General features: G+C 42.6%; 1 pseudogene; it reads left to right on the top strand.

Moving 5' to 3' along the window:
* The first annotated feature begins 9,409 nt into the window (after positions 1-9,409).
* On the top strand, positions 9,410-9,525 carry LOC120612838 (uncharacterized; annotated as a pseudogene).
* Positions 9,526-11,651: the final 2,126 nt, after the last annotated feature.

The raw sequence follows: 11,651 nt of genomic DNA, 5'->3' as shown, positions 1-11,651 counted from the left end.
AGACTGTAGGCCAATTAAATTCTCTGTGACTCAGACTGCCGATAACTAAAATGGGGATGATTATACCCAACTCATAGGCTTATTATGAAGTTTAAACGAGACGTGCGTAAGTCCTCGGACATGTCAGCATCTCTCACAAGTGTTAATGGTGCTGTTATAGGACCACACATTTTGGCATCAAATGATAACACTGACATTACTGTGCTTCGCTGTTTTCAAATAGTTTTACATGTGTCTGTTCCATTTCACCAACTACATCATAAACCTCTTGAGGGCATGACAAAACTAAGCTTGTCATAAGTATTCAGCAAATAGCTGTTGAAATTAGGCTGCAGAAAATGCAAATTTTTTCTAAGCCACTGATGTTTCCTTCTTAGGAAAGAGAAAAGAGGGTGGGAAAATTTCCATGGCTGAAAGGCCAAATGCACGTTTGCTCAGTGAATAGGGCAGTGGGAAAGATAAAGTGAATTCCAATTGGGCTGTGACAGCTTCCTGTGACAGATATTCCATGGAACAGAGGAGAACACAGCCGAATAAACCTGGGCACAGAGAGAAATGGACGCAGCCAGAGGGACACTCAGCAGGGTGAAAGGTAGTAGGCCAGCGCGAGACTCAAAAGGAAATCTCATTACTGCCCGGAGAGAAGCAGGGACTGCTCTTCAGGCAGAACGATGCTCAGGGAATCCCAGAAGGTTGTTCCACAGGGATCAAATGGAACATCTACTGGATGGAAACGACTGACTTGGAGGGCGGGAAAGATAGGTGATCAATAAATGCGTAATCGAGCCGAAGGATATTTCTCCTCCTCATCCCTCCCCCAATCCCCATCAATCCAAACTCCTCTCCTACCTTGAAAATACAGCTGGACTGTGGCCACTGGAGAGAAACATGTGTGATATCAAAAGACGGGAGGAAGTTTCTTTTCCTGAGAGATCCTTAGAGGTGCCTGGCAGATAGAACGTAGTCAGTAAATACTTGCCAAGGATTATTTGAGTTCTGAAAATCAGAAACCTAAAATGTAGCATTAAAAGGGGATTATCATGCCAGTCCCTTTATTTTATTGTGTGGAAACTAAAGTCCAGAAAAGTAAAGTGACTTGTAAGGCCATGCGGGTACTGAAGAAGCCGGGGATCATAGCTCATATCTGGGTTCATTGCTCGTGCTTTAGGCAAACCTACCCGCGATTAGCAGTGTTTCTGATTCTAGTTGCTGGAGCCCCAGCTGTGCCTCGACTTTCATTCAAGCTAAGATGACTTCAACATGCTGCTTTCCTTTTCCCAAGTTCTCTTCCAACCTGGGTAACACGGTCACTTTTACCTTGTTTCCTCCCCTCTGGTTCTAACCACACACCTTTCAAAGCTGAAGAAATCTTGGCAATGAGCCATCATTCCTCCCTTCACAGAGCAAAAGCCTCCGCTAAGCTCAGTTCTCATTATTATTTCTGTCATTATCGATATTATTATTTAGTCACCAACTCCAGGCAGTGATGTGCCAACAGCTAAGCTGGTCCCCCATGCCAACTACCTAAAACAGGCCTGCCCCTCTTCCTCTTCGGATGCTGCAGGCCTCCTGAAGCCTCCCACGGCCAGGCACAGGAAGAAAATAAGTGAGTTGATGCTGGCCTGAGCTGAGTCATAAAGATTCAGACGGGACAGTGAAGGAAGGTAACTGGAGCATCCGGGCTTTGTGAGCAAACATCTCAGTCAGAGGCTGCAGGAGAATCATGCCCTGCCCCTCGCGTTGACAAAGCCCCCGCAGGTGATCTGCAGCAACCAGAGTGAGCCAGGGCTCTCCACAAACTGGCATTTTATTGCTGATTTTAAAAAACTGCTGGTCATCACCAATTCTCTGTTTTACATCTTTTAATTGTTTTAAATTCTGTGTTCTGTACCCTGAGGCGATTTGAACACCAAGGGTAGCACTTCATAAAATAAATAGATAATGAGCTTTATTCACTTCCCTGTGGGGTAGAGATGGAGCTAGCAGGAGCCACATGGGAGATGGTACAGGGAGAAGCCTTCTGAGGGTTTTCAGGCAGGGCCTGGCTCCTGCCAGGACCGTCCTTCCTTTGTTCCCCATATGGTACTACACTGGGTTTCTGAGCACCGGTGGGAGCCAGGAAATTAGAAACTAGGAAGTTGCATGCATCACATGGAAACATCTGTAGGCTTTGCTGCTGCCTAGGCCAGCCAGGCAGAGCCAGCTCGAGAAGTGGCATACCCAAAAGGTCTGTCTCCTTCGTGGAGTTTTACAGCTCCATAGTCGGGAGGGGAGAAGTACAATTAAAAAGAAAAATCTGGAACCACATCTTCCTGGTTCCAAATGAAAGGCCGAAAGGCCAAGAGTTGCTTAGGGGTCAGTTCAGCCTAGTGATTAAGAGGGAGCTGGGAGTTCTTTGGGGTCAGATCTGGATTCTAGTCCTTGCTCTGCCACTTACTTGTATCACTTTGGGCAAGTGGCTTCACTTTTCTGAGTGTTAGTTACTTCATTTTAGTCAGTTAAATGGTGGTGATAGTAACAATATCTTCTTCATGTGAATGTTGGGAAAAGCAAAAGGAGATGGATACTTGATGTGCTTACTTGGCCCAACTCTGGGCACACGGCAAACAGTAAATATTTAGTTATCATTGTTATAATGTGCAGATGGTTCCTGAGTTACAATGGTTCCACTTATGATTTTTCATCTTTACAATAGTGCAAAAGTGATATGCATTCAATAGAAACCCAACTTTGAATTTTGAATTTTGATCTTTTGGTGGGCCAGCAATTGCAGTAGATACTTTCTCCTGGTGCTGGATGGCGGCAGTGATCTCAAGGATAAACGACCGATGCGCTATAGTGTATTCGTTGTGTTAGATGATTTTGCCCAACTGTAGGCTGATGTAAGCCTTCTCAGCATGGTAAAGATAGGCTAGGCTAAGCTATGATGTTTGGTAGGTTATGTCTATTAAACGCATTTTTAATTTATGAGATTTTCGATTTAGGCTGGGTTTATCCAGACATAACCCTATAGTAAATTGAAAAACATCTATATTTAGTTTTATATCAAGCAATCATGGGAAAGGCAAAAACAGCAGAAATTGTCACTGTCACCGAGGAATTGTTCTCCAAAATCCCACACTCCCTCCTCTCTGCCCACCCAAATCTGATTTATCTTCAGAAACTTCTTTATGTAGTGGAAAGAGTCTGGATTTGTGCTCTGGCTGTTACACCTCAACCTTGTGCCTCTGCACACGTCACCTATCTTCTCTGAACTTGAGTTCCCTCTTCTATGAAATGGAAATAATAATAAACACTGCCTTCTTTCCAAGGTGACGGTGAGTTTCAAATGAGATTAGAAGTGAATGTGCTTCAAGAGCTGTAAAGTACCACACAAAGATAAAGGGCTATTATTCTACCCAATCTTGTAGGTTTCACTCAAGTCCCACCTTCTCTCACTCTTTCTGTGAGAGAAATTCAATTCCAATTGATTTAAGTGGGGTGTGTGGAGGGGGCGGGGGGATTTTATTAGCCCTTGCAACTAAAAACCCAGGAGTAAATTCTGGAGTAGTTAGATCCAGGTTTCCAAAAGACAACATTGAAAACATCTGATTCTCTCCTTCTCTCAGCTCTGCTTTCCTTTGTGTTGGCTTTACTCTCAGGCAGCCTTACCCTACAAGGTGGCAAAGACAGCCTAAAGCGGCTCTAGGCTTGCAAACTCCCAGCTTAGCAACCCAAATAGAAACAGTTCACTTCGTTCCCGATAGTTCCAGCAAAAGCCCCAGACTTGAGTCTCGGTGGCCTGATTTGGGTCATGTGCCTGCCTGTTCATGGCCCTTTTACCTATGGCCAGGAGAATGGAATATGCCAACTGGCCAACTCTGGGTCATGTGCCCCCTGCCCGGAGCCAGGTGATGAAGTCATTCTAACCACAGAAACAGAATGGGAGGAGGTAGTTCCCCAGAAGAAAGGCAGGGTGATGTCCCCAAAGAAGGTAGAAAAATATACTGGACAACAGATGTCCACTGTACACAGACTTTACTATAATATTTTCTGGTTGGATATAGGAAAAAGAAATGAGTCCCAGAGAACAACCAGATATTTGCTTAGTGGTCTGTGGTTGAATCAACACTTTCCTTCCCTGGAAAATTCTGCCTTAAGTAATATAGCTTCAGGGAAATAAAAGTTCTGGTCCATTTTAGGAAGGGAGCCCTACTCTTGCGGAGAAACACAGCTTTGAATAAGAAAGAAAAAGAAACCCTACTTCCTGACTCATTAAAGTAAGAGAGAGTTTAACAAATACTATGTGATGATAAAGTTCTGACAAGGTCACTCACTTAATAACCACGATTTTGACTCTGATTCCTATCCCACTTAAGAATCTGCATGAGCCCAGATTTCAGCTGCTATTAATAGAGGTCATGTTGTCGGCATGCTGCCTGAAGCGGGTTCTATGCACAAGACGGCAAGTACCATGTGGGGGCCCCAAGAAACCACAGGTTATTTCAATTTAAGTCACAACATCATTTCAGCCCAGTTCCACTTCCTTGAGGGGCCTGACAGTCTTCCGGCCATCCCGTCACTACTTCTACCTCCGGAATAACACTTCTTTTACTGTTTTAACATATTATAAATGCTAGATACATACAGTAAATCTTCACTTAACATTGTCGATAGGTTCTGTGACTTTAAGGCAAAGGACACATAAAAAGCAATTTTACCATAGGCTAATTGATATAAACAAGAGTTAAGTTCCTATCACATCTCAATAATGTTATAACAAAGTGGCGTTGAACAAAATGATGTTGTTTGAGGACCTGCTGTACTTATTTCAGGAAAGTCAAATAAAAGTATAGAGTCCTCGTAACCTTGTTGCAAACCCTCACATCTTCCCCTAGGTTTATAGGATTACTGTATATAAAATTTTTAAGTGTGATCGCGTTTCATAACACATACTGGAAATACCTCTCTGTGCCTACGAGCCCCTTCTAAAGCATCAATTTTAATAAATTCAAATTTTTGTTATTATGTGGATGGACTATAAATTATTTACCCATCCCCTATTGTTGGACAGTGAAATTGTTCACAAATGTTACTTGTCATGGTAGTCTCTGGAGATATTTAAAGTGAATGAATGCATCCCTGGAAAATGGAGTGCAAAATAGTTAGAGTCAGAAATAGTTAGGGCCACAGTACAGAAAAGGGACCATGAAAGAGAAGAGCTGCTCTCAGAAAAATATTATTTCTGTCTGACATTACGGAGACCACAGCTGGAATCCTGGAGTTTTTCTGGGCTCTGCTCCCAATTCAGTGGAGTTTTTGCTATTTGAATGACATAAAGAAGCCTTATCCATCTGGGTCTGTTGTTTCTGTGTGGTACTGGTGGGTGGGTCACTAATTCCATTAGCTTTGATTTATATGTTTCAGTTAACTAACCAGATAATAAATTATCCCAAAAGTTACTGGCTTAAATCAGCCATCTTATTGGCTTATAATTCTGTGGGTCAGCAATTTGGACAGGGCTCTGTTGGGTGGTTATTCTCTTCTATATTCCATTTGCTGGGGTCCTTCACTTGGCTTCGTTTAGTTGGCGGCTGGGCAAGTAGGTTTAAGAAAACCACTTGCATGTCTGGCACCTCAGGGCTCCTCCACATGGGCTCTCTCTCTACACAAGGTTAACTTGGGCTTTCTCACAGCAAGGAAGTCTCAGGGTAGCCAGACTTCATGGCAACTTCTTCCAACTAGGACTAAATTGGAAACTGCTGATGTGTTAAGGCCCAGACCTTAGAAGTTACACTGTGTTACTTCCAGTGCTTTCTGTTTGTCAAAGCCAGTCTCAGGGTCAATCTAGATTCAAAGAATGAGGAATAAGACTCTACCTCTTAATGGAACAGGGGCAAAGAATTTGCAGCCATCATTAATCTACTATAGTAAATATGATGAAAACAAAAGATTATAGGGTTCTTCTGTAATCAAGAAACATGGAACATTATGGTGTTGCAAATCATTAAGTCCCAAGTGTAGACCCAACCAGCTAGAAAGTTTGCCCCAGTTCATAGTAATAACAAAAGGTGTGAGTTCTGCCAAGGATTTCATTTTCCACATGCCCCCTGGTACCAGGGGGCATGTGGAAAATGAAATCCTTGGCAGAACTCACACCTGGGAGATAAAAGTGACACTCGTCCCCCCATTGTGCTGGAGAAGGGCCCCGGGACCTGCACATCTCAGCCCAATTCCTCCCTCTGCTGCAGAGCTTCACTTGCCCCTGACAAGGCACCTGCTTCTCCTTTTGCAGATTCCTCACTCCTTAAATGTAATCATTCTTTCCTGAGCCTGTGTTATATGAATTTTGAGATCTTTGTGAAAATCTTTCTGCTGACATTATAAATATATTGGCTCTGCCAGTGTTGATACGCTTCCTCGGACTGGCAAAAGAAAAGAAGGTATAGGGCATCCCATGAAAACGATGAATTCCCCATGTAAGAGTTAGTAATATCTTTCCACATGGGCCTTGAAAAATACTGAAATCCCTCTCATGTCATTGGGCCCTAGAGATCTGAGTGAATCAGCCAAATGGAAAGATCCTGGCTATCCCCATCAGCTATCAAGATGGCATAAGGGAGTTCCTTGGTCATATCCACTCCCATCTGAGAGCTAGTTTTATTGTTTCTTACAGGCTCGTCCAGGTGCTGGGAATGGCCTAAATTTAATATTGAGTCATTCATTGCCTGATTCCTACTTGATTGAAAAAAATGCTGCTATTTGGTGTATGACACCTGTTAAATAAAGTCATTTGGGGGGTAGTAGGTGGGCAAATGGGCCACATAATGAGAAGGAAGTTGGATCCTCTATAATTTCTATGCAACCTTGGGCCCAGCCACGGAGATCCACTTTCTCTGCAGAAACATACAAACTGTGGCTTCTTTAAAAAAGGGCTTAGACTTAGTGTCTTTATTTTCACTCTGAACTGATAAGATCAGGGCTGACCAGCTCTTAAATATTTAAAGTCTCTTTTTCACAGTCCAGCCTGAAGCCTTGTACCTATTTGATTTGTACAACTCATATCTGGCTGATGTTGGTAGATTGAGACAAATATCTTTTCAGAACTGAAAATGATTTCATTTTTTTTTCCTTCCCTATGTCTCCCTACAACCATGAGGCAATATTATAAAAGCAGGGGTGTGAGGAGGTAGGAAGGGGACAGATGCCCACTTCCAGGGAGGAGGGGAGCTCTATCCTCATCCCCTTAAGATTCTCTTGTTATTGTCCCTGACCACCGAGAAGGAATCAAGACATTATTTCATCCAATCAGGAACATTTGTAAATAACAAAACCACTTTCTGCTTCGCTGTAGTTCACGTTATTGAGATGAGTGAATTAAAGGAAACAGTTATCAGAGAAAGTAGGGGAGCATTAAAAACAGCTATTTTAACACAGTATATAGCAGACCTTCCTTTGGAATCTTTTCATGTCATGCCCATTGTGTAAGCTTTGAGACCTGTATAACTGGGTCCTTGGACCTGAATACAAGGCTTTGGACAAGCCGGACCGAATGTAGGAGGGTGGGGCGCTGGGCCTCAGAGTTAGTGGGTTTCCACATATCGAGCTTTATTCTGCATCCCTAAAGAAATAAAGCATGCCCCCTTCTTTAGAGAGATATTCTGTCCCTGATAGAAACATCTTCTTCACCAGGTACCTGGAAATATTCTAAGAAAGAAGAAGAAAGGGATGTGTGTTTGAGAGAGAAAGAGAAAGAGAGCATGAGCTCAGTCCTGGACTTTCTTACATAGGCTGGCTCTTGGCTTTCACTGAGCTGGGTCAGTACATGCCACACAGGCCAACCCCTCTCTTGCCTCAGAAACCTGACAGGAGTCACCAAGAGGCCTTTGACTCCATTCACTGGTCTGATTGGGGCGTTGTAACAAATGACTCTATCCCAGGCTTTTGTGTGGGACCCTGAGGGAATAGGTGCATCTTTCTCTTACATTTTCTCTGTCTCTGTCTCTCTGTCTATCTGTCTCTCTGTCTCTCTCTCTTCTCTCTCTCTCTCACACACACACACACACACACACACACACACACACACCCTCCTCATACTCTCCAATTAAAGTAGGATTCTCCTGCTTCGTGCAGGGAACTGTGAGGACCTAAATTCTAAGGTGTTCCTTCAGTGTGAGGGAAAGAAGAGTGGCAAGAAAATTCACTCAAAAGGACTTTGAGTCGCAGATGGGGCTGTTTTTTAATCTTTATTTTGAAATCATTTCAGACTTACAGAAAAGTACTTTTTACAAAATATACAAAAAGTACGAGGAATTCCTATATGCCCTTCACTCATCACTTTCTCTCTATACATACTTTTTTTGTGAACTGGTTAAAAGTAGGTTGCAGATACGAACCCCCTTTATCTCTAAATACTTGAGCATGTATTTCCTAAAAGAACCACGGACATTCTTTTTCATAACGCCCATTTCAAAATCAGGAAATTAATACTGATACAATACTATTATTGAAACTACACATCTTTGTTAAAATTTCATGTTTTCCTAACAATATTCTTTAAAAAAGAAAAAAAAAACATTTTCGATCTGGGACCCAATCCAAGATTACATATTGTCATGTCTCTTTAGGTTCCCTCAGTTAGAACGGTTCCTCAGTCTTTCTTTGTCCTTCATGACATTGTCATTTTTGAAGAATATAAGCCGTTTATTGACTGGCCTGTCCCTCATTGGGAGATCGTCTGATGCTTCCTCACAATCAGATGTAGGTTGTGCATTTTGGGCAGGAACACCACAGAGGTAATATTGTGTCCTTTTAGCTCATCACATCAGGAGATGCATGATATCGAAGTGTCCTATTTGTCCCTTGTGATGTTACCTTTGGTCACTTGGTTCAGGTGGGGCCTGTCAAGCCTCTCCACTATAAAGTTGCTATTTTTCTCTTTGAAATCAATAAGTGTTTTGTGAGAAAATACTTTAAGGCCATATAAATACACTATTTCTCACCAAACTTTACCCACTGGTTTACACAACTATTGATCATTTTGCCTGAATTAGTTGTTACTATACAGGTTGCCAAATGGTGATTTTCTTATTCTATCATTTCTTCATTATTTATTAGTTGGAATTTTACTGTAAGAAAGGTTTTTTCTTTTCCTCCATTTATTTATTTGTTTATATCAGTATAAACTGATATTTCTTAGTCAGTGGATTATAAAATACTACTATATATACCTGTTTTTTTCCAAGTTCACCTTGTCCCAGATTTGGCCAGTGGGAGCTCTTCTTTGTCCTTTTGACATATTCGTGCAGGGCTATTTTTCAGGGAGGATGCTCCAGAACTCTGGTCCAGAATATTTCTCCAGTGGTTCCATAGTGTAGCAGTTACACGCAGAAAGTCCTGGATTCATGCCCCAATGGAGCCACAGTCTGTGGTCTATAGCCATGCCACCCTGAATAAGCCTGATGTCTGATCTTGGAAGCTAAGCAAGGTCGGGCCTGGTTAGTACTTGGATGGGAGACCACCTAGGAAGACCAGGTACTATAGGCATTAATAATAATAAAAAATAATAATAAGCAGAATATTTCTTCAAATCATGAAAGTTTAAATAGCATTCAAGAATCTAATTTTTAATATTATGAAGAAACACACATTATATGCCAATAAATTTTAGAGTTCCAATAGAATAACAAAATGTTTATTTGCAGACATTCTATTGTCTTTTTGTATACCAGACTCATTTGGCAAGTCAAGGCTTGACCCCCAATCCCATTTCCTGGCCCTAATATGAAGATAGTCCATTTCACAGAGGACCTACGGAGGTAATAGCAGGTGAGAGAGAAGTCGGGCAAGTGAGGGAAGGAGAGAGGGAGCTAGAGAGGAAAAGAAAAGGGAAAGAGGAATTTCTCCCCTCTCCTCATTCATTCAGACCTGTCTGGCGCTTACAGCCTCCTAAAGTCCCTCATTCACACTGACCCCTCCAGGAAGTCAGCCCTCTCCTGCTGCAGGCATTCGTGTAGGAAGAACACAGAATATTCTGTCAGAGGTTAGAAACATCTCAGAGAAATGGCTTTGAAGGATCTCGAGTTTCCTCACCACAGAAATGCCAGTGTGAGAGATGGAGGAGAGAAACAATGAGTTTGTGATGTCCCCATCCCTCTCCTCACTGGGATTGGCACCACAGGCCGGAGGCACTTTTGGCAGAATTGAGTGCTGGGGAAAGCCTGCAATAAATCAGCCTGTCTTTACTAGCCGGGAGTTGCTATGGGGATAAGAATACACTGTAGGTTTTAAGAGATGTAATTTTCTGTGATTCACTGTATATTTTTAGCCATTTTTCTTCCTGTATTATCTCCCTGTGGCAATTGCCTATTAATGTTGGTGTGCACCAAGTATGGACTAAATGGTCCGTTCCCAGAAGTGATGAAAACCCTGGAGATCAGTAAGAACAAAAAGTTATGGCCCATGGACTTAAGGGTGGCCCAGGAGAATGCCTGGATTGGTTCCAGGCAAGGATTTACTAACATGGGCCATGCCACATCTAAGGAAGAATAAAGGAGAACGAAAAGCCCCAGAACTGTGGTGCTGGGCTGAGAAATTGAGCTGCATGACTCACTGCGGTCAGGATGCTCACCTGGTACCAAGGGCAGACCCCACGAGTCAGAGGGAAGCTAGGACCCAGGCTCCTGAACAAGGAACTATGAAAACACGCTACCCTTCTGTTAATTTCGCTCAAGTCTTACTACTGTTTTTTTATTCTTTCCTTTTCTTTCTTCCTTTCTGTTTCCCTTCCTTCCTTTAATTTTACCCCTTTTTCCCCCATATAATTTGGAGGAGGGACTGAGAGGAAGTGAAAACTTAATCAGTCTACCTGGCTATTTGTTAATTGTTGTATCAGGAGTCTTTCCATTTCGGGCAACAGAAAACCCAACCTAAACTGTTAAAGCAGCAAGAGAACTTACTGTGTCTTTATAACTGAAAAGTCCAGGGGTGCCGGCTAGTCTCAGGCACAGCTGTGTTCAGGAGGCCAGATGACATCATCAACATCTGGGCTCTCTGTCTCACCAAGTTCTACTGATGTTTTAGTGTTTGGGCTGTAATAACATAAAACTCAGCTAATAGAGGCTTCAACGAAGTACAATTTGTTTTTCTCACATAAGAAATCCAGAGATAGGTTTATTTTTCTCAGATAACAAATAGCCCAGCATAGGCAGAGATGACATTACTATGCGGCAGCTCAGTTTTGTTATCAAGAACCCAGCTTCTTTTCTCAGTTTCTGCTCCACCACCTTCAGGGTCACAGGAGGACTCTCCTGCTCCAGGCATTCAAGGAAGAAAGAAGAGGTATCTGGATCTGATCCTTTTATCCAGAAAAACAAATTCTTCCCCAAAGCCTCCAGCTGATCATTGCTTCCAACTGATTGGACACATCGGTGTCATATGCACATGACCACCCAGCCACGGAGAAGGCTAGGAAAGTATGTTTTTAGGTTTTTCTGGTCCCTGCAATAGAGTCAGGTTTTGTTTTTTGTTTTTGTTTTATTTTCTTTGTATAATAGTCAAAGAGAAGCCATTCCCAGGATGGTGGGATGATTCTACCTCTGCATCACAGGGTCTGATTGGTTGCCCCACCGTTGTCATTTCCCAGCCAGGAGGGGAGGGAGCAGAGAAGAGCA

Source organism: Pteropus medius, unplaced genomic scaffold (genome assembly GCF_902729225.1).
Source record: "Pteropus medius unplaced genomic scaffold, Ma_sr-lr_union100, whole genome shotgun sequence".
In the NCBI taxonomy this organism is placed as follows: domain Eukaryota; kingdom Metazoa; phylum Chordata; class Mammalia; order Chiroptera; family Pteropodidae; genus Pteropus; species Pteropus medius.
The sequence above is the reverse complement of the archived record's forward strand: the minus strand, read 5'-3'. Positions and strand labels throughout refer to the sequence as shown.